The 26,216-nt window shown below is 37.9% G+C and overlaps 1 long non-coding RNA gene across 2 annotated transcripts; it reads right to left on the bottom strand.

Annotated features, from left to right (window-relative positions):
* Positions 1 to 1,052: 1,052 nt before the first annotated feature.
* Positions 1,053 to 25,878, bottom strand: LOC117666083 (uncharacterized). Of its 2 annotated transcripts, XR_004591600.3 has the most exons (3): positions 25,717 to 25,878; positions 7,739 to 7,867; positions 1,053 to 1,095 (listed from the first exon to the last, which is right to left on the bottom strand). It is a non-coding gene; the product is annotated as an uncharacterized LOC117666083 (long non-coding RNA). The 2 variants fall into 2 exon arrangements; XR_009621302.2 differs by lacking the exon at positions 1,053 to 1,095 and having other exon boundaries at positions 6,700 to 7,867.
* Between the last annotated feature and the right edge of the window lie 338 nt (positions 25,879 to 26,216).

Below are 26,216 nucleotides of genomic sequence, written 5' to 3'. Positions count from 1 at the left end.
ATTTTTCCAAATAAGTCAGTTTTGTTTCTGGATTTTGGTTTTCCTCCAAACACAGTGTTAATTTCTATTTGAAAAGACACAAGTATTTAAGCTAAAGAAAGGTAGACACATTTCTTTTTGCCTTGACAACCATCTAAGATTCTCTGTTTTATTATATTATGCTCCTCAGTAATAATGAAAATGCTTCAATTCACAAATCAGAAAGTATTTGTCTGTATGGATATTTGAATTCGTATAAGATTACAGATCAGAATAATAATTCAAATGCAACTATAGTTTAGTTACATTGTTTTCATTAAATACCAAATCTTGAACTGCATACTATTGTTTTTTTGTAGCAGCAAAATTAGTTCAGAACTCTAAATAAAAACATTGTGGCTTAGTTTACCTACACCTTTTTCACAAGTAGGAACATATATACAAGTCTTTGTCTTGAAGGAAATCAAGTCTTGCGTTTTGCTATTTTCACCAGCAATTACTCAAAATGCCTTCTAGCATTATCTGGCTATTGTTGTAAAGGTAAAGGTTCGCCTCGCACATACTGTATGTGCTAATCATTCCTGACTCTAGGGGGCGGTGCTCATCTCCGTTTCAAAGCCGAAGAGCCAGCGCTGTCCAAAGATGTCTCCGTGGTCATGTGGCCGGCATGACTAAATGCCAAAGGTGCACGGAACGCTGTTACCTTCCCACCAAAGGTGGTCCCTATTTTTCTACTTGCATTTTTTACGTGCTTTCGAACTGCTAGGTTGGCAGAAGCTGGGACAAGTAACGGGAGCTCATCCCATTATGCGGCACTAGGGATTCGAACCTTTCGATCAACAAGCTCAGCATCTTAGCCACTGAGCCACTGCTCAATGATTTTTATTTTTATATAAAAATCAGTTTCCAACCTATGCAACTCTCCCAATTTCTCTCTCAAGCTTCTGCTATCCTTCAATGATTGATACGTGTGCCATGGAGTGTATTTCTAACAGTAATAATGTTTCTTTGCCTATAGATTCTTACCTGCTTATTTTATCCAGATAGGGAGATAAACTCTCTTAAGTACCATGTACATCTAGAGTTCTTTATTCCACTTCAGTACTATTAGGCAATCTGTTAAAAATGTCAAACAAGGAACCTTTCATTTGACATTTATCTCAACAGCCATAATGTAGTTACAGATAAATGTCAGATGAAAATATAGAACTGTATAGTTAGAGTCCCCCTCAATAATAGAAAAAAAGCAAATACAAGGTTTTTCCTTTGATATTTAGGCAGTTTGAAAGGATGATGTCCAAGTGAGGTGCTGCTCTAACAAAGGTTAATAGCTAAAGAACAAAAGCATAACAACCGAAGATGACGTTGTGTGTGGGCTTGTAAGCTTTTCATAATGCATAAGTATTGGCTATATTTTCTTCCTTCCTAGAAGTGCTATCATTCTAATAACTCTTAAAAACTGTGCCCCACCCACCTATCAGGTGGTTGTACATGACAGCTGCTTAAAAATATTTTTATTTCAATGACCTTATTGTTCCTTTAAGCAAATCTGTCAACAAAACCCTTTTCATTTCACTTTCCCAGTCTCATTTTGACCTGATTTTTTTTTAATAAGGGGTTATATAAAAGTATCCTATACTTTGTACTATTGGTACAGTATATGACATCAGAAAATTTTCTACAACGTATAAAGGGACTTCAAGCTATATTGGAAATGCGAAACAAAGAAGTGTCATTTTAACAAAATGAAATTTATTGGTGGGGAAAAGAAAAGTTTACACTTGGGCAAGAATAACTAAATGCTCATGTAAAATAGGTGGTATGTGGCTCAATAACAGTAACTGTGAAAAGGATCTAAGAGTCCTAGTGAGTCACTTAAATATGAGCCTGCAATGTGCTATAACTGCCAAAAAGGCCAATGCAATCCTAGGCTGCATCAACAGGGACTAGTATCAAAATCACGTGAAATACTACTACCACTTTATACTGCATTTGATCACACTTGCATGGTGACAGCTTTGGTCACCATGATCAAAAAATATGCTAAGACTCTAGAAAGAATGCAGAGAAGAGCAATAAAGATTATTAGGTGACTGGAAGTTAAAACACACGATGAATGGTTGCAGAAACTGAATATGTTTAGTCTAACGAAGAGGAAAGTAGGGATAGCAGTTTCTGATATTTGAGAGGCTGCCACAGAGCACCAAAGGGCAAGACAAGAAGTACTGGTTATAAACTTACTGTAAACAATGTAAACAATGTCCCTTCCAACCCTGTTATTTTAGTCCAGGGGTGTCAACCTAGATTTCATTGAGGACCGCATCAGGATTGTGTTTGACCTAGGGGTTAGGGGTGGCCATGGCCAGGGTGGGCATGGCCAGCTCAACATCACTCATATCGGGGTGCCTGTGATGGCCTGAGTACTCTGCCAGCAAAAATAGGGTCCCGAGCTCCGTTTTTGCCTGCGACAGCCTCCTGCAACCCTCTGCCAGCGAAAACAGACATTGGGAGGGCCACCTGCAGCCCTCGCTAGCTCCATTTTTGCTGGCAGAAGCACCATGGGCCGGTCCTTCGCTGTTTCCAGGGCAGTCCCACAGGCCAGGTCTAAGTACCCCACAGGCCAGATCCAGCCCCAGTTTGACACACCTGTTCTAATCTACTATACTTGGTGGACTAGTAAACAAGCTAGAAAATTTGGGGTTCAAATATACACAGTGATACTTTAAAGAATTTTAAAGATTAATATTCAACTTAAATCAGGACTTTTTCTGTTGAGATTAATGGATAGACAAACCGGAAAAGACTTATGACCAATTATTTTTATACATGATAACTGTAGCAAGATTATTATATGCACAGAGAGGGAAAGACTCTAAAATACCCACAATGGAAGAATTATTGGTGAAGAATTTGCTGAGATGACAAAATTTTCTCATCAAAATTTTTGTTGACTTTTAGAGAAAAGACAACAACTACATTTATTGGTGACTAGAACCCTTTATGGACTTTTTTTTAAAAAAAACTAAAAAAAATGAATTTGTAACATATGGGTTTGATGATTAGAAAGGATAGCATATGAGAGAAAAGATCCATTAAAACCTTAGAGAGGGGATAAAATATATATGCATCTATATCTGCTATGAAGAGGTTCAGTTCATTTATACCTTTTCTATTTCTATTGTTTCTTTGTCCTTCTTTCATTTTTTCCTACTTATTTATTACTTGGTTTTGCATTACTTTCTCTTTCTTAAATCTAATTTTTTTAACCTTCTTAAAAAACCTCTTCAATAAAAATTATTTTTTAAAAAAAATATTCTATATTTTATAAATATCCTCAAGAAGATGCTCACGTGCAAACCAATATTTTGAAAGTAACTGCATTAAGTACCAAATACTATTGCCCCATAGACCTGAACAAAAGTTAACCTAAAATGGACAAGCAATGTTATGTTTTTCTTCTTCAGAAAAAAAATTCTGGATGGCTTTATTTTTAAGGGCCAATAATTCTCATAATATTATTCTTTGTAGGATTAGAATAAAATGTATAGTGTCTATTATTTGGGTGTAGGGTCCACCATATATCAATTAAATTTAATTCTTCCACTAAGTCAAAAAAGGTTCTCGGTAATTTTGCCCTTTTGTTTTTATTACTTTTATTGCTTTTATAATCCTTATCCGGGTCTACTATTCCATTGAAATCGCCTATTATGCAAATTTTGTTATATTTCATTTTTCCTAGTTGCTGATGAAGTTTTTTGAAGTATTCCCCCTAATTTTTATTTGTAACATAAAGACCTACTAATAGTATTTTGGAATTCCCTCTCTTGAGCTCAATCATTAGAGTTCTTCCCTTTGTGTCATTATATTTTTGCTCTGCTTCAATTCCTTTTTTGATGTAAATTGCCACCCCCCTCTTTTTTCTCTCTGCTAATGAGGTAAATGTTTTTCCAAATTTTTTGTACTCTAAGCATTTGCCCTCTTCTTTTTTTATGTGCACCTCCTGTAGGCAAATTATATCTGCGTTTTGTTTCACTAACTTTGTAAGTGTTAGTTTTCTCTTTTTATAATTATTTAGTCCATTTACATTTACTGATATTAGTTTCCAGTCATTCATTCCTGCTTTCTTCGTCCGGTTTTAGTTTCTATTTACTTGTACGGCTCTTAGTGGTCTAGTTTTTTTCCCTTTGGCCTCTTTGTCTTCCTTTTCTTCTGTCCTCTTCTCCTCCAAGGGTCCTTCCTTAGTTTTCTAAAGCCGCTGCCTCTAATTCTTCTCCACTACTTTGTTCTTCCTCCGTTCCTCGCAGCTGGTCAAGGAAATCTTGTGCTGTACTCAAACTATCAATTTTTATTTGATAGTGACACGTGACACCCCTCCTGCGCGAGCTGCACTGGCTCCCAGTGGTCTTCCGGGTGCGATTCAAGGTGTTGGTTACCACCTTTAAAGCGCTCCATGGCATAGGACCCGGGTACCTTCGAGACCGTCTTCTGCCACCAATAGCCTCCCACCGACCAGTCCGCTCCCACAGAGAGGGTCTCCTCCGGGTGCCATCAGCCAAGTTATGTCGGCTGGCGACATCCAGGGGGAGGGCCTTCTCTGTGGGAGCTCCAGCCCTGTGGAATGAACTGCCCCCCGAAATACGAAAGATTTCCGACCTCCGGGTGTTTCGCTGCGCTCTGAAGACCCTGTTGTTCCGCCAGGCAGGGTTACTAACATAACGTTTTAAATTGGGGTATTTTAAATTTCTGGGATTTTAATTGGAGCCTAATTATTTAATGATTTTAAATTTTAAATTGTTGTCGTGTTTTTTGTGTTTTTAAATAGGCTGTACACCGCCCTGAGTCCTTCGGGAGAAGGGCGGTATAGAAATAAAATTATTATTATTATTATTATTATTATTTTTCTCCCCTGCCAGGTGATTAACATCCCTTCTGGAAGCAGCCATCTGAATAATATATTCCTTTTATTTAGCTGTACAGCTAAGAATCTGTAGTCCTTTCTTACTTCCCTCACTCTTCTTGGGACCTGTTTTAGAACTATCACTTCTTTTCTCTGTATGGAATTGGTTCTTCTCTTGCCATATTGTACAGGATGTCTTTCACTTTTTTTCTTGCAAATCTAACATGTACTTCCCTAGGAAGCCTGTTCCTCCTTGCATAATTTTTCTGTACTCTATAGACATCGTCCAATTCTTTAATTATCTCTAGCTTGTCTTGTTGAAGTACTTCTGCGATTAGTTCTGTCGTTATCTGTCCCAGGTCCTCCTCTTTGTCTTCTACAATATTCTGGAAATGTAAATAGAAGGAAGCCCTATCCATTTCCAGTTGAATTATTGAATCGTCTAACTCCCTATTTTGCATCATAAGTTTCTGGTCCACCGTATCTAATTTCTTCTCGTTTTGCTCTATTCTGGATTCTGCCTTCAGTATCCTTTGTTCATTGTTATGTATCAAGATTTGGATCTCGCGCATCTTCTGGCCCAGTACTTGAATGTCTGTTTTTAATTCCGTATTTTCATTTCATTTTTTTCATTTTATTAAATTTGTATACCGCCCTACTCCCGAAGGACTCAGGGTGGTGAACAGGCACGAAATAAAACACATAAATACAAAAGTTAAGACATGATTAAAACCCAATTAAATAATTTTTGCCTGAGACAATTTAAAACCCCCAATAATTTAAAACGAATTAAAATTTGAGTTTAAAAATTTAGAAGAAGGGGAAAAAATTAGGCCAGGCCGGCCTGCTGGAATAGGAGTGTCTTCAAAGTATGGCGGAAAGTGCGCAGATCCGGGATCCTCCGTATCTCCGGGGGGAGCTCGTTCCAGATAGTAGGTGCCCCCACATAGAAGGCCCTCCCCCTAGGGGCCACCAGTCGACATTGTTTGGCTGACGGCACCTGGAGGAGCCCCTTTCTATTAGAGCGTACCGGCCGGTGGGAGGCTGTTTGTGGTAGTAGGCGGTCCTGTAAGTAGCCGGGTCCTAAGCCATGGAGCGCTCTAAAGGTGGTAACCAAAACCTTGAAGCGCACCCGGAAGACCACCGGGAGCCAGTGCAGCGTATGATTATTGGACATTTTTTCTTGCATGATCATCATGGTTTCTTGAATTAAAGTCATGTTGATTGCAACGTTTGTATGGTCGGTGTTACTGCGGATTTTTCTATTTTAGACAACCCTTCCATTGATTTCTGGGTTGCTGGGGAGATCATAGTTATAGTGGGATTGGAGGGTATCTTCTTTCCTGTTTTCAGAATCGTTGATGAAAGGCTTGTCATTTCTTTCAGGACTATTTTTTGTTCTCTAATTATTTTCTCAATATTTCTCCAAATTATCATTCATTAAGTGCCACCTCTTCTTGTCTATTATTCTTTATTTTCTAGTATTAATTTGAGTATGTTTACAGGTAAGTTAATTCCGATTCTCCCAAAACACAATATTTATCTAGCCTCTCCTGATAACATAAATCACATGAAATGGAACACTGCTATCAGAGTAAATCACACTTACTTATTCTCTGTCCCACTTATTTCTTTAAACCAGTTTCAAACTATAAATATTATATAGATATAGATATATATGTGTGAGTTAATATATGTAAATACTGATAATACTATAAATGCTATATACTATATAAATATATACTGTTATAAATACTATAAATAGAGATAAGTACTGTTATATATAAATATAGAAAACTATATAGATATGTATGCTATATATAGAAAGATATCAAAAATTAATTATTTTGCAAGTTGACAGTTAATATAAGTATATAAATTATCAAAAGTGTTAGTATAATTATCAAAAAGTATCCAAAAATATCAAAATTCCTATATGAGTCAGACGATCTTCTCTTGATTTTTTTTTCCTTTTGTCCCTTTTTAAAATATGTGAAGTTTTTTAATTGCTCAGTTTCCAAAACTCCCTTTTTTTCCTATGTCCGTAGGTCAAAATCAGCACTCTCTGGTATTTTCCACTGCTAGATTGTCTGTGAGTCAGCCTCTTCAATTATCGCCCTGTCAGGTCTTTGTAATGGCTGCACTTCCTGTTCTGTGATACAAAGCAGTCTCTGTCCAATTTCACTACGATAGTTCTCTGATTTTAAACAACAAAGGTGAAGTCCTTTTTTGGGGGGAATCTGAGTTCTTATTACTTATTACTTGCTGTGCCAACAGATCTCCTTTATGCAAGTAATTTAATCGATCTTAATTCTCCCTGCCGGCTCGTCAAGCTCTATAGCTTTTCAATCCATTCTCCAATTCCAGTTGCCGCTCCTTACTGCTCTGAGCCCTTCACGCCCGACTCCGCCGGCACCTTCTTCCAATGACAACTTCACATATGTAAGGAAAGGTATATTAATCCAATTTCGACACTGCCGACACTGCCGCCTCTGATCTTCCTCGCCTCCGTCTTGTTGCTGGCTACCGCAGCCTCAGGTCCGCCATTGAATAGCCGACTCACACGTGTTGGATTGACAGAGCTGCCCGGTCTTGCAATAAGCGTTTGCAAGTCGCTTTGTCACTCCCCTGGCTCTCTCTAATGTCTGCGAGGCTCTCCAGGCTCCACGCCCAAAAAGGGTCCCCAAAACATGGTGACTAGCGGCACCGAGAGTAGCGGTCACTCTCTCAGCACCATGTTGCCGTGGGTCGCCAACCGGAAGTCCTAATATTATTCTTTGTAATTCTACAAAGAAAATGAGATTTCTCTATTCAAAACAATAAGGCAATAATGTTCCTATTTGTGAAAGTTTGCAAATTTACCAAGAGGATCAAAGTATCTCAGGTGTGATCTTCTATCAGGACTATGAATTCAGTTGAATGTTGATTTTTCTAAAAACCGCCAGCATGAGTCACACATAAGAGAACTGTAGTTAGATCTGTAAATATTTCCTAAAGAAAGAAAAGAAACAAAACTATAATGTATAAGTTATTTTATACTTCTGGGACAATGAAATTCAGAAATAACAAAATAGGTCTATCCAACACTTCTAATAAATACATTATAGAAAAAAAAGTTTTTCAATTTTTTGTAGACTTTCAGTTGCCTTGAGAATATTAAACAATGCTACAAAGTTAACAAATAGGTTAGAGAATTTGGGCAATAGTAGCAATAGCTACTATTATTGGCATTACTCTCAGTTTAATCTCAGTTTACTACTATTGGCACTGCTATCAACTCAACTAATAATTTTTCAATCAGTGACAAGAATGGTTGAGGATTTGGTCTGTAAGATAGGTAGCAAACTTCTGTTTTCTTCCACTATATGTAGACTAATGCAACATCTTCTTCTGAATTGTAAAGAAAGTACATACTCTCTTCAAGCATGTTGAGATGTGTGAAATGAACAAACTAAGTGTTTATAACTGTGAGGGAAATAGGGTATTGATGTTGAACTTGTAAATGTAGATGAGGAAGCATATGATGTGTGAAGCATATGGCGATACATATGTATGAAGTTTAGCTGAGCATACGCATCACAAAACAGTGATGTGTGATGAAAAGTGGATGATGAGAGAGAAGGAGGTGCAAACTATGAAATAAATAAACCAAGGCAAACAAAATCTGGGAATCTCCCTTCATATACCTGCTAGTATTTTCCATTAAGCATATATTTATCTAATTAGTACTATTCATGAACTTCATGTCTTCCTTGGGTTTATTTGATTTGATTTTCACTGAGTATCTACTACCATCCTTATGGAAAGTGGGTATGGCTTCTATACATGAATATTACAGAAGAAAACTCATCATTTGACAATAAGTAATTATTTCTTGATAACACAGGGGAACCCAGGGAAAAATATTTCATGAGCATTGTTATTGTTCTTACTATTTGTTACTTTTCAGTGCTTATAATATTGATAAGGCTTCAAAGACTCTGAAGACTTTTTTTAAAAAAATATCTGTCACCAAGAATGTTATATACTTATGTTACAAATCTTGGAATTAATTGGGGTCTTCTGATATATTCCAATAAACATAAGATAAAAGAGCATACGATTCAGACCTCTTACAGGAGTAAGATCAGGAATATTTTATTCACTATTATTTAACCCTGAAGCAAGTCTTTTTAGATTTTGTTAGTTTTGCTTTTGATAACAATTGTGATAAACCTCAGAGGTTGACAATCCTATTACCATAGTCTTGAGAGACAATGCAAACTAATAATGGAACAGTATCGTTCTCTTAGAAAGACATGAGCAAACTATCCATGTTATTGGGCTATACCATCAAACACAGTCAATTTCTGCAACTATCAGGGTCTTCTCAATGGAGGGTGTTTCAAATATATTGCATTATCAGAACAAATGCACATGTATTCATCATATGGCAAATGGATAGCTAGCTAGCTCTCCTTTTCAAAAAGCAATAGTTACCCAAAGAATGAAGAAAGTTTCACCCTAGCGAAATCAGATCTAAATTGGATCCTAAAAACGAATGCATGAAATTGTTGAGATTTATCTAACTTAAACACTTCCCTCTTTTTAATGAATCCATTCTGAATAACCTTTAGGGAGATCTTGGTTTGTGGAGGAGGTATTAAGCTGTGAAGAGCTTAATACCAGTGGTCAAGAGAATAGCCATGAGTTCCTTGCCCCACTTTTATGAAGAAGAGTCCTGTTCCACCTACAGTTTGAATCAGTATATACTCCCTTCAGATAATTCAAACAATAAAGAAAGGAATAACATTTCACAGTGACATTCAGGGATGAAATGCTCTCAGATGGGACTGGATCGCCTGGTCCGGTAGCGATCTTGGCTATTGGTTCGGCGATCCGGTAGCGATGGCGGAGCAAAGCTCCGCCCACCCACCCGGGTGTCATTACTTCCTGATTTTAACCAGGAAGTAATGTGTTTTTTACCTTCCGCGCATGCGCAGAAGGTTTTGCACATGCACAGAAGGTCTGCGTGTGGCGCGTGCACTTCTGAGCCAATAAGGAAAGTAAGTAGATTTCACCCCTGGTGACATTGGTTATTATTAGCAAATATTTCACTGTTTACACTTTAACTTTTCTTCCTTCCTTCCTTCCTTCCTTCCTTCCTTCCTTCCTTCCTTCCTTCCTTCCTTCCTTCCTTCTTTCCTTCCTTCCTTCCTTCCTTTCCTCCCTCCCCCCCCGTCCTTCCTCCCTCCCTCACTGCCTTCCTGCCTCATAGAGTATGCTTTGATATTAAATATAACTAAAGAGATCCAGATAAATTATTCTAATTCTAATTTTTCTTCATTGGTTTTGTGAGAGCAAGTGCTCTCACAAAACCAATGAGTAAGTCATATTAGCTTTATCTATTACATATACAGCCAGAGTTCTGAAAACTCCCTGAATTGCCTCTTAATTCCAGAGACCTCAATCTAAAGCAATTTATCATTTTTTTAAACAATTTTGTTACAAAGTGTAAGGCTGCTTCTAGTCACCTGGATCCAATTATACTTCTTTTGTGCTGCACAATGCATAGCAGTTTCAAATAGCTACTTGCCACTATTGCTGTGAGCCTCTCTTCTCAACTGCATTTGTGATAGAAACACATTTACTTGGACATAATTAATTGGTTGGGTTTTTTAAAGCAGCACTGATGCTCCTGATAAAGATGAAATACAGCAGTGTAGATAAATGGTATTATCTTTACTACTCTGGAGTATATAATTAAGGAAACAGCTTAACTTGTTTGGCAATTATTTGTGTAGCCTACTAGTAAAATAGATAAGGTGCTGTGGGTCAAGAACCTATTCGTTAACAGAGATTATATGGTGAGAGTGAACCATTCACCATCTTTTACTCCTTGTTTGAGGTTGCTTAGTTTCTTAGTTTCTTTATTTTTGTTAAGAGGATAAAATGAAAGGAGATATACTATATACACTGCTTTGAATTCCCACAGAAAAAGCAGGCTAAAATCTAATGTAATAGATGTAATAAAATGAAACCTTTTAAAAGTTGTTTTTAGTCACTGACCATCTGTTCACTTACTTGTAATGTTTTATATCAATAAAAAACCTACACTTGAATTCCAAAAATATTCATATAGTTTTATCCAAAGCTATAAATATCACCAATTCTCTATATATTTTTGATGTAGAAGGTTCTGTTTTACAAGGTACACAATTCTCAGGTATTCTGCGATTGATTGAAAGATAGTTACAGGCAAGGAAACATTTATGATTCATATTACAGTTGGGAATGTCACTTAAATATCAGTTCCTGTGTATATTGAAAGTTATTTGATAATATGAACATCTATATAGTGCATACAAATGACATTATAGCTCAATTCCAACTTCAACAAAGGGACATGCCTTTTCAGGGTTAAAACAATGTCCTATTTTTTCTCATGATTTCTAGAATGATGTCTTAATAAATTGTCCCAAAACTTTCTTTGAAGTTTTAATAACCTTAATTAAAAACACCGAAACTAATTAGATTTAGAAATTTTGGCTCACTCACATGCTTGATTTCCCATTTGCCTATTGCAATGTACTGAAAATAATTTCAAAAATGGCATGTCTGCCCTACAAACCATTCCTTCCGCTATTGTGCAGATATAATAATAGCCAAAATATCAAGTACTATATCTAGTAAGTTCAGCAAAATGATGTGTGAATTAAAAGTTCAGCAATCTGGTGACTAGAATCATACTTAGGGTTTTTTTTTTTTTTTTTTTTTTTTGCAACACTTATTTAGAACTACCATTTCTGAGTTACCAAAACCCAGGCTAGCAAAAGAAATAGTGAGCTCTCTGTGGTTATCTTGACCTGTCAGGGTTTTGTCATCCCAGAAATGGTAGTCATAGTTTAATTTTTTCTATCTCTTTTTCTACTCAACTTCTTTATTCCTATTAAACTTTCTTCAGAAATTTGGTTATGAATTAAGGGTAAAATTCAAGGTACTGGTTATTACTTTTAAAGCCCTGCATGGAAGAAGACCACTCTAGCGACAGGACTGTTTCTCCCTGAGGATATCTGCCTCTGTTCCAACAGGTTATAAACGCTCTACTATCATCCCAGTGCTGAAGAAGCCCACCATCAAGGAACTGAACGACTACAGACCAGTTGCTCTAACATCTGTAGTTATGAAAACCTTTGAAAGGCTAGTGCTGTCTCACTTGAAAACATCACGGATCCGCTGTTAGACCCCCTGCAATTTGCATACCGAGCAAACAGATTAACAGATGATGCTGTTAATATGGCTCTGCACTACATCCTATAATTACAATTACAATGTACAATTAGCACAGGGGCTCCGCAAGGCTGTGTGCTCTCTCCACTTCTCTCTATATACCAATGACTGCATCTCAAACGATCCATCTGTTAAACTACTGAAGTTTGCAGATGACACAACAGTGATCGGTCTCATTTGAGACAATGATGAATCCGCATACAGACAGGAGGTTGAACAACTAGCCTCGTGGTGCGACCAGAACAATCTGGAACTGAACACACTCAAAACTGTAGAAATGGTGGTGGACTTTAGGAGAAATCCTCCCATACTACCACCTCTTACAACACTAGACAACACAGTATCAACAGTAGAGACCTTCAAATTTCTAGGTTCTACCATATCTCAAGACCTAAAATGGACACCTAACATCAAAAACGTCATCAAAAAAGCACAACAAAGAATGTTCTTTCTGCACCATCTCAGAAAGCTCAAACTGCCCAAGGAGCTGCTGATACAGTTCTACAGAGGAATTATTGAGTCTGTCATCTGCATCTCTATAACTGTCTGGTTTGGGTCTGCAACCCAACAAGAAAGACACAGACTTCAGAGGATAATTAGAACTGCAGAAAAAACAATTACTACCAACCTGCCTTCCATTGAGGACCTGTATACTGCACGAGTCAAAAAGAGGGCTGTAAAAATATTTACAGACCCCTCACATCCTGGACATAAACTGTTTCAACTCCTACCCTCAAAACGACGCTATAGAGCACTGCACACCAGAACAACTAGACACAAGAACAGTTTTTTCCCAAATGCCATCACTCTGCTAAACAAATAATACTATTCTATTCTATTCTATTCTATTCTATTCTATTCTATTCTATTCTATTCTATTCTATTCTATTCTATTCTATTCTATTCACAGTCAAGGTGTTCCAGATCCCTTCTCTTAAATATTGTCATCTAGCAGGTTACAAGAATAATACCTACTCAATGGCAACTCAGACCCAGTATAGGGCATACTGTGATATGTTTTAAATGTTTGCCTCAAGAAAAGACTATTAATGTCATGTTATGGAACACCCTCACCTTTTTTAGCTATTTAGACCCCTAAAAGGCCTTTAAAAGCTGGCTTTCCCCCAAGCATTGGGGTTGAATGGGTTGGAGTCCAATGATTGTTTATGCACTAGAAAGTGTTTTTTCAGCCTCTTGGTAATTGTTGAAGGCTGGTCTTCCTTTATTAATTCTGTAATGATTTTATTGCTGTTGGTATGAATTGCCCAGAGTTGTGGCACATAAGATGTGTGGTAATGTGAGTCTCATCAATAAATCTATTTTCATTTACTTCCTCAATCACTAAATGCTGATAATCACTTAAACCCAATTTATGGACACATAAATTGTTTTTGAACTCTATGAAAATTGTCCAGTAAATAAGGTTTTCCAAAGATTCAGATAGTCTTGATTCAGTGACCTCTGATAGAATAATTCCAATGAAGTTTCGGGAATTAAACATGATCCACGTCAATGAAGTAGATCAAATCAAATGGCCTCAAAGCACGTTGAAGAGTTTTTTAAACCACTGTACAGATATAATGACTTTTTTCCTGTTTCTGCTATTATTATAGACAATATACAATGCTTCAGTTTCATATTTGAAAAGACTGGAAAGGTTAAATGGTGTGAACACTGAATTTAAAGTTATCACCTCATTAAACTGTCTGCCTATCAGGGCTATTTTGGAATAGTCTAACACCATGGATTTTATTCATTTATTTCCCTCAACTTCTTTATTGTGGCTAGCCACAAGTCCTTGCTCTTTCTTGGCTTAATACATTACTTTTATGCTGGTCCTGTCAACAAAACTGTGAGTTCAATTCAACTCTCTGCTCTCTGAATATATACTCAATATAAATAAATAAATAAATAAATAAATAAATTTTATTGTCATTGTATGTGTATACACAGTATACAATGAAATTTACTTGACACCCAAAGACCGGGTCCCACACACATAATCCCCAAACATACTACCACTCACCACAATTCCCCACCCCTAAACCACCCAAACATCCACACAACAGACCAAGTAATACTGTCCAACAGCTCACTGATGGTGGCCCTTTAGTTCATTGTTGAGTGCAATTATAGCTCTGAGATAAAAACTATTCAGAAAATGTGTGGTCTGAGTTTTAATTGTTCTATATCTTCTGCCAGAAGGCAACAGTCCAAAAATATTGTAAGCAGGATGGGAAGAGTCTCTGAGAATGTTATGCAACTTCCTCAAACAGCGAGATTCGAAGATGTTGTCCAGGGCTGGTAGCTGGAGTCTGATAATATTCTGGGCAGTTTTAATGATTCTCTGTAGAGCTTTTTTGTCCGCTACAGAGCTGCTCCCATACCATGCAAGAATGCCGTATGTCAGGACACTCTCAATGGTGCTGCGATAGTAGGACAGAAGTAGATGCTGAGATAGATACTCTGCATATATACTCAAGAACTAGCACACAAACCTGGATCACTAGAAATAGAAATCCTGATCTTAGATTATTAAATTTCTCCTCATGAAATATTAGATGCCATGCCAACACTTTCAGACCCTGTGCCTAGGTTTATTGCATTTAAGAACTGGGAAGTAGAAAAGTTACAAATAATGAGACTTGTGTGTCAGCCTCTTTCTCTCCAGTTTGCTTACCTCTGTGTGATTATATCACACTGTGGAACCCTATCTCTGCTGCCTATGTTAACTAATACAGAGGATTAGAAACAGGCTACAATCCTGATACAGCTGATTTCCACCCAAAGGGTTCCAATGGTGGTGATGATGCTCTTCTCAATGAGGAGAAGGCCATTCCATGAAGGATCAATTTTCCAATGAGTTATGTCACCTTCCATTTGTCTGTGTCTGCCTTGAAGTTAGTGTGAACTCCTGGTGATTGCCTAGACTAATCTCTGCAGTTTTCTTGGCAAGATTTCAGAAGTGGTTTGCCATTGTCTTCTTCCTTAGGCTGAAAGATAATGATGACTGGTCCCAGTCACCTAGCTGGCTTCATACCTTAAGTGGGACTAGAACTCAGGTCTCCCATTTTCTAGCCTGACGCCTTACCCTTTACACTAAAGTAGCTCCTATGCTACCCTCCTGGCTCTCCACAAACCTCAGTGATCAGATGCAAAGCTACTGTGCATTGCTGACAATTCTGGAAATTAAAGTCAACAAAGCTGGCAGCAGAGTGAAGTGGTAAACGCTAAAATACATGTGACAGTGTGATCACACAAATGGCACAAATTTCATTGTTCTATCAGAGGTTGGTATGCAAATATATAATTGTGGAATTTGCTGGAGGATGTTACCATGTGCATCATATTATTATCGTGATCTGCTTTACAGGCGGCTGGCTGGAGAGGTCACATAACAGAAAACTGCTTTAAATTTGTTTAAACTAATTGTTTGATTTGTTTGAGAATTGGAACACATTTGCACAGCTTACAAGTGAAGAAAAATGAGGTATTGTTCAGTAGGCAATGAATCCTACCCAAATACAGACAAATTTATAATTATGTTCCTATAAATTTTATTTTTAAAGGAAATTAGATTATATTGCCTCTAAATCTGGCCCATGTCAAAGGAATAGAGACAAAGGGTTCACTCCACAATAACTAGCATGCTTAAAATCAAATGAGTAAATATACTTAGGGGAAAGATAAAAGGGCAGAAAACTGAAACATGAACGAAATAACAACCTCGGTACAATCCCAAACTGAATAAAAACCCTCACAAATTGTACTTTATAAAGAAAGTTGGGTAATGAAACTTGAGCAAATCCAAGCTACTGGTTTGTTCATTTGGAACTGCATTAAAGTAACATTTTTTTATTTACTAAGGAGATAGAGCTTGGAAGTTCGGTAGAATGATTCTCAGTTCTGAATCATCCAGGAGCATGCAAAAGCATTTCTGTGTATCTATTTACGATCCTGCTGATGAACATGTTATTGACAAAACAAAACTTTGGGTGTGGGTACACTTGACAGCAAAAAGAAAATATTTTATCTGAGTTCCTCAGACCCAACAGGAACGACAGGAACTGACTCTAACTCTTAGCCTCTTGATATTTTTGCTGAAACTTCTTTAGGCTCTAAACTTCCTCTTCTGTTTTTCCATTGTGATTGTTGCAGCCTGCGTAAACCATGACTTCATGTATTCTTAGGACTCCTATAGACTGTTTATCTGTTGGGGTAGTTTCTTTCTATGGAAATACTGCTGAGGTACAAATAAAACCTTCTTGAATCATTTAGCAGCCAGGAAGTAGTATGGGTTTATTTTTAACACCACCATTCTGTTTTTAGTGAGAACACTTCATGCATTTGGTGTTGAATTTATTTAAGGTAAGTATAGCTATTAATAATATTATTCATTCTCTCAGGGCACAATTATCTAACCAAGCACACATACTTAGTGCTCATGCTGAGACAGTGCTGACATTGTAAAGGATTATCCCAAAGAGATGCTGAGTGTATTTTTTTTCATTGTGTTTTGTTTCAGTATTGCTAACTGCTACAGTAAAAAATATATTACAACAAGCACATATGACTTTCCCCACCAGTTATCTCCTATCTTCCCTTTTCCTTTGTTTTTCCCCAAGGTCATTTCTGATCTTGTCACATTTTCTTCTAGCACAAGGTATTTACTATTGAGACAACCAAAGACACATTTCTACTCTATCCAAAACAATTAGTATTAAATGGTCACATAGGTGACTAGAGGTAAGATAAGTGTTTCAGCTTCCTTTTTGTCTCCACTTTAACACAGTTCATTGAAGTGAGCCATTAGGAAGAATGATGCTGAACCACCGGACATCAGATTTAGTGCACTGGGATATTATATCCCCCCTCCCCAAATGACTTAGCCTAATTTCCTTTATATACCACTGCTTTCCTGGGAGAAACATTCCATTTCCTCCAATGTAATAGATCTAATAGCAGGTTTCAAAACTGCTTCTTACTAAAATTCTGAGTAATATACATCATTAATAAGAGAATAAACCCAACTATATTAAATGTGAGTATAGAGATTATATATTCAATGCGTTAAGCAATTATATTGCTTAACGCATTGTAAGCCGCCCTGAGTCTCCGGAGAAGGGCGGCATATAAATCAAATTAAAATAAATAAATAAATAAATAAATAAAAATAGGGCTAACAGGATGAGAATTATATTGTCAACATCATTCAGTATACTCCTTGCTAATGGCCCATGATTATAATTCACAAATCCGTTTATTACACGTGCACATAATGTTCTGGGGGAAAAGTTGTCTCTTTGTGGATATGCATATATTTATATAAATATACACATTTATTAAAAAGTCAATTGCCAAAGTAACCACAAGCTTTCTCCCTTTTTTTTTTTTAAAAAAAGAAAGTTTCCAAATAAGTATTAAGTGTGATTTTTCCCCTGAAAAAAATTATGTGTGGATATTTTGTGTGTGTGTGTCTTAGCTTCTATAAACTGTGTTGCAACATTCAGAGAAATGCAAAATCTGACGAACAGTTAAATTTCTCCATAGATCAACATGAGATGTATGTCAGATTTCAAATTTGACACTGCATGTATTTCATGAAGAGAAAAATTATTCAAGAATTCTTACATATTTGTAATTGTGCTCCTAGAACAGAGAGCAACTTTTGGCCCTTTCTATAGAAACTTATTTTGAGATGAAATTCCATGTCCAAATCCTTACAATCTGTGCTCACAACTCATTATCTCTTACTATACTTTGCCAAATTGTCAATTATAATTGCTCTTTCAAGAAGGAAATTGCAGAACACATTGACACAGATACAATTATTCAAATGCCTAGTATATTACCACTGATTTTAGGCATGAGAAAAAAAATAATTGTGTGAAGATAATCAGTTTGAGAACTTTGTCTTAAGCAGCTGTGAGATGAAGTTGTGGGGATAACATAGTTATGTGACAAAGTATGTCTATAAGTATAAAATCACTGCATAAAAGTTCTGTACAATGGGTCCTACTGAAATGAGACTTGTGAAGATTTTCATTTTCATTTTTTTCTTTAAAATTACAGTGCAAATTGCCTGAGCAAATATACATGGTTAACAAACATGGGCAAAAATAGTTCAAATCAAAAGACCTCCTTTATCCAACAAGTAATAAATAAATCTACTCTACTCCCCTTTATGCATCAAGAACAAGTGCTCATTTAGACCTTCAGATATAGAGATTTCTATTTTCTGTAGGAGAGAGGAAAATAATAACATCTGACAACTTGAGATTTGAAGACAGAATTCAAGGGTTGGAGAACTTCACAGCAATTTATGGAGAAAAATTAGGTCAATACATTTCCTTACAATTTTCTCTTAGAGGATTTTATACAGGTTTAAGCACCATTAAATGAAATGGAATTTATTTCTAAGGCAGTCTTCCTGTGATTGTATTGTGTAAAATAATGATCTCAAAATGGAACCCAAGAATTAATCCAGAGGTTGGGGATTATGGCTCTTTATGACTTGTGGATTTCAATTTTCACAATTCCTGAAACAGTATCAGGGTTGATATCCACAAGTCATAAAAGGGCCATGGTTCTTCACCCCTGGTTTAATCATATTTTTTCTGAAGAATTTCTTACAAATAGCATTAAAATAAACTGGGGTTAGAATTGCACGTCATCAGACATATTACATTTAACTTCTCACAATGGGCTCTTTAGTTTACAATTTATTTAGCATCATTTACTAGTTAGTCACAAGTAACTTTGTTAGAAAAGAAAAAAGTACAGATTTTTACTGTTTATTGTTGTTAAGCATTTCTTCATTACATAATTTTAATGTATTTCTTTTATGCTTATTTTCACCTGAATTTAGTGATGGAAGCCACTGGATGCTGCCTAACTTTCTTTTCTCACAGTGTAGGATTTTAGGAATTATTTTGGGTTGCTGCAAAATAGCTTAGACAGATCATCAGACAAGCCATAATTATGTGGCACAATGATCTGTTGAAATTTATGTACACGGTTTAGGTTGAATATCCTAAAATATTAGGATGCTCATAAAGTTGAAAAAGTGGTTCAGGATATCCATTTAAATTCTGAGTTCAGGGACTTCTAAATTCAGGTGAACCTTGCATCTAGAATATCACAAGCCACATACTAATTGAAGAAAAACAAGATTTACTTATAAATGTGGCATTATTACCGTAAATAACAGCAGAGTAGCTCAAAAGACATTGGAAACTTTGTAAAGTGTTAGGACACTGAAAACCAGAGATTATAGAATAAATCAGCAAATGTTTTTCCCAAATTGTTATTTGGGAATTGTTAAAATTAATTGTTAAAATTAGAATTCTTTGATCTTCCAGAATTAGTTTACAAATAGTTTTGAACTAACGTTGATTATAAAGTACCAGCATTTGGTGAGTATTCCTCAGGAGAAAAAAATGATAATGATGAAGACGATGATAAAGATGATGATATTTGTATCTCATCTTTAATTTATACAACTCAAGGCAGCATACATAATACTCTCACCTCTTATTTTTCCCATGCTGTAAGTGGGATTGAGCTAAAAGAAAGAGATGGCCAGTTTACATGCCAATAGGAAGGCTAGAACTCTCCCAGTATCTAAGTCAGCATTTTAATGATCACACACAATTTAACAGCCATAAATACAGTAGAATAAAAACCTAAAGATGCATAGTCCTTTGTAGATTACCATATAATATAAGTTTTTCAAGCTGGCCACTCCTGCTAGAAAGAGAAAAATTATTTCAGGTGTAAGCACACACTTTTGCTACTGCTTTCCCACTATTTTGAGGCATATTAGAAAAAGAATAATATGTTAATCTTAGAAAATTTAAAATCAATCTCTCTCTCTCTCTCTCTCTCTCTCTCTCTCTCTCTCTCTCTCTCTCTCTCTCTCTCTCTCTGTGTGTGTGTGTGTGTGTGTGTGTGTGTGTGTGTGAGAGAGAGAGAGAGAGAGAGAGAGAGAGAGAGAAGAAATCTCTAAAGAAAAACCCTTTCTCTCAAACCCAATAAAAACAGTCCTATGCTAGTCCTATGTGATACATTTCCCACTTTGTAACATAACCCTCCCTACTTTAACTATCAATTTCTATTCCTAAACAGCAAAAATGAACAATTGGTGATAAACTGTCAGAAACAAAAATTATGATCTTTGGTAAAAAACCAGAGTTAATAGTTGGTCTATTAATGGGAAAAAAAATAGAACAACTCAGATATTTTAAATATTTGGAAATCTCCTTCCAGCATTTGGGAATAGAGTTGCAGATCTGGTTTATGTATCCCAGATCACCCAGCAGAGTATTTTGACTATTTTGTCTTTTTATTTCTCTAAAGATAGTCATTATAAGAGACAAAAAATAATGGCACAGCTATTGTATGGTGCACAATTAGGACTTCACTATGATTTAGCTACAGCACAGAGGGTACAGAGTTTTTAAGTGCAACTATATAAGTCCCTCAATGTATGTCCAATACAACTTTAAGATTAGAACTGGGAATTAGAAGAAGAGAAGCCTGAATCTGGATCATTATTTTTAATTACTGTCTGAAATTATGGTTTATCCCAACAGGGCTAACTTCTCTGATAATCAAGGATAGTTGCTATCCATATAGAAGATCCATCTTAGAAAAAAATGGACTCTCTATGGCTTGTCTTGTGAGACATTAGAAGGGATGAGATATGACTAAGCAGAAAAACTACTGAAGGAAAAAATTTAAAACATAGGATGGCAACAAGATGTTAGCACACGAACATCTTGTTGCCATCAAGACAATGTAAGTCTTTACTACAATGCCAGCTGACCATGACCAACCCTTGAATAAATTGCAAACATTGTAGAGCATTTTCTCCAGCAAGACTGAATGTGTCATGATCTTATGCTGTCATGGATGGCAGATATCACTATATTCCCCACCATGAAACCCTCTGCCTGTCTGATTCCCAAGCTACAAAGAATGTGGGATATGTCCCACAATATTGTAATTTTTAAAGGGATTTATGTGTGTACCATGTTAGTTAAACTCCTCATAAAAGAACTGCAGGTAGTTCATGATAACTGATAAATCTCCTTTCACCCAGCAGACCATAGGACCATGTTGCCCATAATGCAGCCAAATTTTGTCTAGTAGCTATGAGAAACAAATAGCAACAAATGGTATGCAATTTGATAAAATTTGATTTTATTAAAAACTTTTCTCCTTTCCTTTCCTTTCCTTTCCTTTCCTTTCCTTTCCTTTCCTTTCCTTTCCTTTCCTTTCCTTTCCTTTCCTTTCCTGTCCTGTCCTGTCCTGTCCTGTCCTGTCCTGTCCTGTCCTGTCCTGTCTGTCCTGTCCTGTCCTGTCCTGTCCAGTGGTGGGTTTCAAAAAATTTTTTAATACTTGTTCTGTGGGTGTGGCTTGGTGGACGTGGCATGGCTTGGTGGGCGTGGCATGATGGGCATGTCAGGGGAAGGATACTGTAAAATCTCCATTCCCACCCCACTCCAGGGGAAGGTTACTGCAAAATCCCCATTTCCTCCCAATCAGCTGCGACTCGGGAGGCAGAGAATAGATGGTGGCGGAGCCAGTAAGAGGTGGTATTTACCGGTTCTCCAAACTACTCAAAATTTCTGCTACCGGTTCTCCGAATTACTCAAAATTTCCACTACCGGTTCTCCAGAACTGGTCAGAACCTGCTGAAACCCACCTCTGGTCCTGTCCTGTCCTGTCCTGTCCTGTCTGTCCTGTCCTGTCCAGTGGTGGATTTCAAAAAAAATTTTAATACTGGTTCTGTGGTGTGGCTTGGTGGGCGTGGCATGACTTGATGGGTGTGGCATGATGGGCATGTCAGGGGAAGGATACTGTAAAATCTCCATTCCCACCCCACTCCAGGGGAAGGTTACTGCAAAATCCCCATTTCCTCCCAATCAGCTGCGACTCAGGAGGCAGAGAATAGATGGTGGCAGGGCCAGTAAGAGGTGGTATTTACCGGTTCTCCAAACTACTCAAAATTTCTGCTACTGGTTCTCCGAACTACTCAAAATTTCCACTACCGGTTCTCCAGAACTGGTCAGAACCTGCTGAAACCCACCTCTGGTCCTGTCCTGTCCTGATTTTACTTTTTTGAGCTTCCCTTACTGTTGCATCTATGAACTGTGAAGGATATTGAATCTATAGGCTATTTAGGATAAAACTAGTTTGCTTGATTACTCCTCAAATCATTTCTTTTTTTGGGGGGGGGGAGTGAAACTGCATTATAGAATCCCTAAGAGGATTGGCTAACTTATGGGGCATGGGAGCAATTGTAAGAGAAATGTCTTAGGGGATTTTTTTTTCTTGTATTAAGATCCTGATACAGAAAGCTACAATTTCAAAAGATGAAATAAAGTCAAGACATATCAATTCCTTGCTTAATTGGCTTAGTTTAAAACAAGTTATTCCAGATACATAGGCAACTGTGTATTGCTGAGAAACAGCAATTTTTTTAAGCAGGCAAAGAGGCAAAAAGGGGAGTTAAACAGAAACAGAAGACAACTTAAAGTTAACTAATTAATTAACTATTTCTGCAATTTATATGCAGTTCAATTCTAAACAAACTCTAATATTGCAAATAATACAAAAAAACCCATCATGAATCTCTTATTCCAGTGTCCACAGTAAACATTCTTGCCCATTGACATGGCAAGGAAACAGTCATAAAGACAGCCATTTGCAAGAAGATGACTACCCTTTCATCAAACTCCAAAGTCTAGGACCGTGATGGCAAACCTATGGCACGTGTGCCACAAATGGCACACGAAGCTATATTAGTGGGCATGCAAGCTCAGCTCTGGCATGCATGTGCACGCTGGCCAGCTGATTTTCGGGCCTTCCGGGCCACCCGGAAATAGGGAAACATGCTGTTTCTGCCTCCGGAGGGTCTGGGGTGGGTGGGGAAGGCCTGTTTTTTTGCTCTCCCCAGGTTCCAGAGCCTCTCTAGGAGCCTGGGAAGGGTGAACACAGCCTTCTACATCCCTTTGGGTGGGGTGTAGGCTGTTTTGGCCCTCCCCAGGCTCCTAGAGAGGCTCTGATGTTTGGGGAGAGCAAAAAACGAGCCTCCCAGTCCTACCGGAAGTCGGCAAATGGGCCGTTTCCAGCCTCCAGAGGGCCTCTGTGGGGAAGGCCATTTTCACCCTCTTCAGGCTCCTAAAGAAGCTCTGGAGCCTGAGGAGAGCAAAAAACGGGCCTACTGGGCCCACCGGGGCATCTTGTGTCAAAACCGGAGGGAGCATGGGGGGGATCACGGATGCATGCACAGGGGGTGGGGTGCATAGAATTATGGGTGTGGGCATGCACCACACGACCCCCCCATGCTCCCCCCACTTTTGGCACACGATGGCAAAAAAGTTATCCATCACTGATCTAGGATGTCTTTCAAGTATAGTTTATCTGCTGTAAAAGGCTGTGAAGCTTTGAAACACGCATACATGCACACACATACACAATCTAACCTCATGTGTTTTCATTTTAAGGAAGATCCAATATTTCTGTCAATTTTCATGGTAGTGCTATATACATTCACTGTAACAATGTGCTTTCTAACAGAACTTGGCAGAGCTTAATGGAGAGAAGGATTACTTATTACATTGAATAGTTTTATTACAGCAACTATACATTACCTTTGATAGATTTTTTCATGCTTGACTTGAACCCGAATAACCATAATGATTTTATATCCTTACGTTAAAGAGACATATAATATTGTTAGAATGATAACATGTAGCATGAAAGAACTTTTGTACTACAAAAGAAAAATTATTCCTGATATAGTATAGCTGTTCAGGCTTTCTGCTATGTTAGGAATTCAGAATTTATTTTGCTTGGGCCCCTAGAGAAGCTGTGAAATACATTTTTAACAATATGATTATATACGGTGTATATGTATATTATAGAACAAGGTTCCAGGTAGCTATGCTTGCTGAGTTCTAATTAGCTGAAATAATTCACAACTATAGTATAATCTATTTCTTTCAGTAATAACTAACTTCAAGTATCTTCCTCATGTTAAAATTTCCAATTTCTGACAATGTTATACCAAGTGGTACTTTCTACCACCAAGAGTTAAGCTTCTCCCCAACCTCCCTCCATTGTCTTTCATTTTCAGTCCTCCTCTTTGCCTTCTAAGATAGCCTGTCTTCTCATAACAAAGTCACCAGGAACCTCTTTTGCCCCCTAAGTGTTCCTAAATAGGAAAATTGATCTTATTTGTTTTATTTTTTAAAACGAGCTGAAGTTTTGGCCCTGAGCACTTCTGACTGGCTTTGATGCTCTAAGGCAGGCGTGTCAACCTTGATTTCATTGAGGGCCACATCAGGGTTGTGTTTGACCTCAGGGGGCTGGATGAGCATGGCCAGATGGGCATGGCCAGGTGAGTGTGGCCAGCTCAATGTCACTCATGTCTGGGGCACCTGCGGTGGCCTGGGAGACCCCCGTGGGCTCCTTTTTAGCTGTGACAACCTCCTGCTGCTCTTTGCCAGCAAAAATGGGCTCCATTTTTTGTTGGCGGAGCACTGGAAACAGCGAAGGACCTGCCCACGGTGCCTCTGCTAGTGAAAACGGAGCTCGGGAGGGTTGCGCACAGCTCCCAGGGCTCCATTTTCGGCTGTTACAACCTCCTGTTGCCCTTTGCCAGCAGAAATGGGCTCCATTTTCAGTTGGCAGAGTGCTGGGGTCGTAGCCAAAAATGGAGTTTGGGGGAGCTGCATGCACCCCCCAAGCTCTGTTTTTTTCTGTCAGAGGGCTTCAGAAGGCTGTCCCAGCCAAAAACATAGCTCAGGGGAGCCATGCACAGCCCCCATGCTCTGTTTTTGCTGGCAGAGGGCTACAGGAGGCTGTCACAGCTGAAAACAGATCCCCGGGGGCTGCACACAGCCCTCCCAAGCTCCATTTTCACTGACAGAAGCACTGTGGGGTGGTACTTCACTGTTTCCAGGGTGGCCCCATGGGCCAGATCTAAGCAGCCCATGGGCCAGATTTGGCCCATGGGCCCCTGCTCTAAGGGACATTTTAAGGTTCCAAAGGGATACTGATAATAGACAGCCCTCACACATTCCTGGGTGAAGCTGCTTATTGATCTAATTTCCCAAGATACACATGAAAAGAAGGAGGAAGCAGGATGGAGTGGCATACACTGAGAGATATGTAGTGGCAGCATGTGAGAGGGAATTCTGTAGGGATGTAAATCTTGCCCACCTTTGAATCTCAGTTAACATCTTCCTCTGGATCGAAGGTCCTTCATAGGAGAAGTACAAAGGCATACAGCCAAACGTAAAATGTACAAGTCGGATAAAGAATGAGAAGGATGCATAAGAATGCTGGTCCTCTTGTTTCTTTTAAATGTTAGGAACAAAGTGTGCCATATTTTCTGTATCCCCAATTGCAAATTCATGTTTTGAACTTTATAGCCTCATAACAGATAATTGGAATTACTAATTACTTAATTACTTTCTGTTTCTCAGTAGGATAGGCAATGGTTTCTGCTATTAGATCATGGTGAAGGAAAGCAAGATTTTATACATGTACACACTCACAGGTTTCCAGAATGAATTAATAGGAAAGCCTCATTCAGGCTTTATCTAAAATGGAGTAGTTGCTTCATAGGTGCTCTAGAAAAGTTCCATCCCTCTGATTCACTCAAATGACATTGGCTTCCCAATGTCATTCACGCATTTCTTATGTCTTCAGGAAGAAAACTATGCACATACAGTTGTAGGTAGTGGCTGTATATGTTGGAGATATGGGAGGGTCAAACTAATTAGCCAACAAAGATGACATTATGCCATCATGATATCATACATCATGATGTAAAGCCATCTCCTTTTTTATATGCATTGTGACATCACATGCACATCCAAAGGAGGCAGAAGTTGCAATACAAAGCCAGTTTCATCATTTTGACAAAGTAGTTGGAACTGCAGATGTGCATAACTATATTCATGTTAACTAGTGTTGGGATTCTAATGGTTCTACCAAGTTTGGACAAACTGGTAGTAGTGATGGTGGCTGGAGGCTCTGCCCACCCACCCAAATG

The sequence above is a fragment of the Pantherophis guttatus genome, chromosome 1 (genome assembly GCF_059756535.1).
Source record: "Pantherophis guttatus breed Tessera chromosome 1, ASM5975653v1, whole genome shotgun sequence".
NCBI classification, from domain to species: domain Eukaryota; kingdom Metazoa; phylum Chordata; class Lepidosauria; order Squamata; family Colubridae; genus Pantherophis; species Pantherophis guttatus.
The sequence above is the reverse complement of the archived record's forward strand: the minus strand, read 5'-3'. Positions and strand labels throughout refer to the sequence as shown.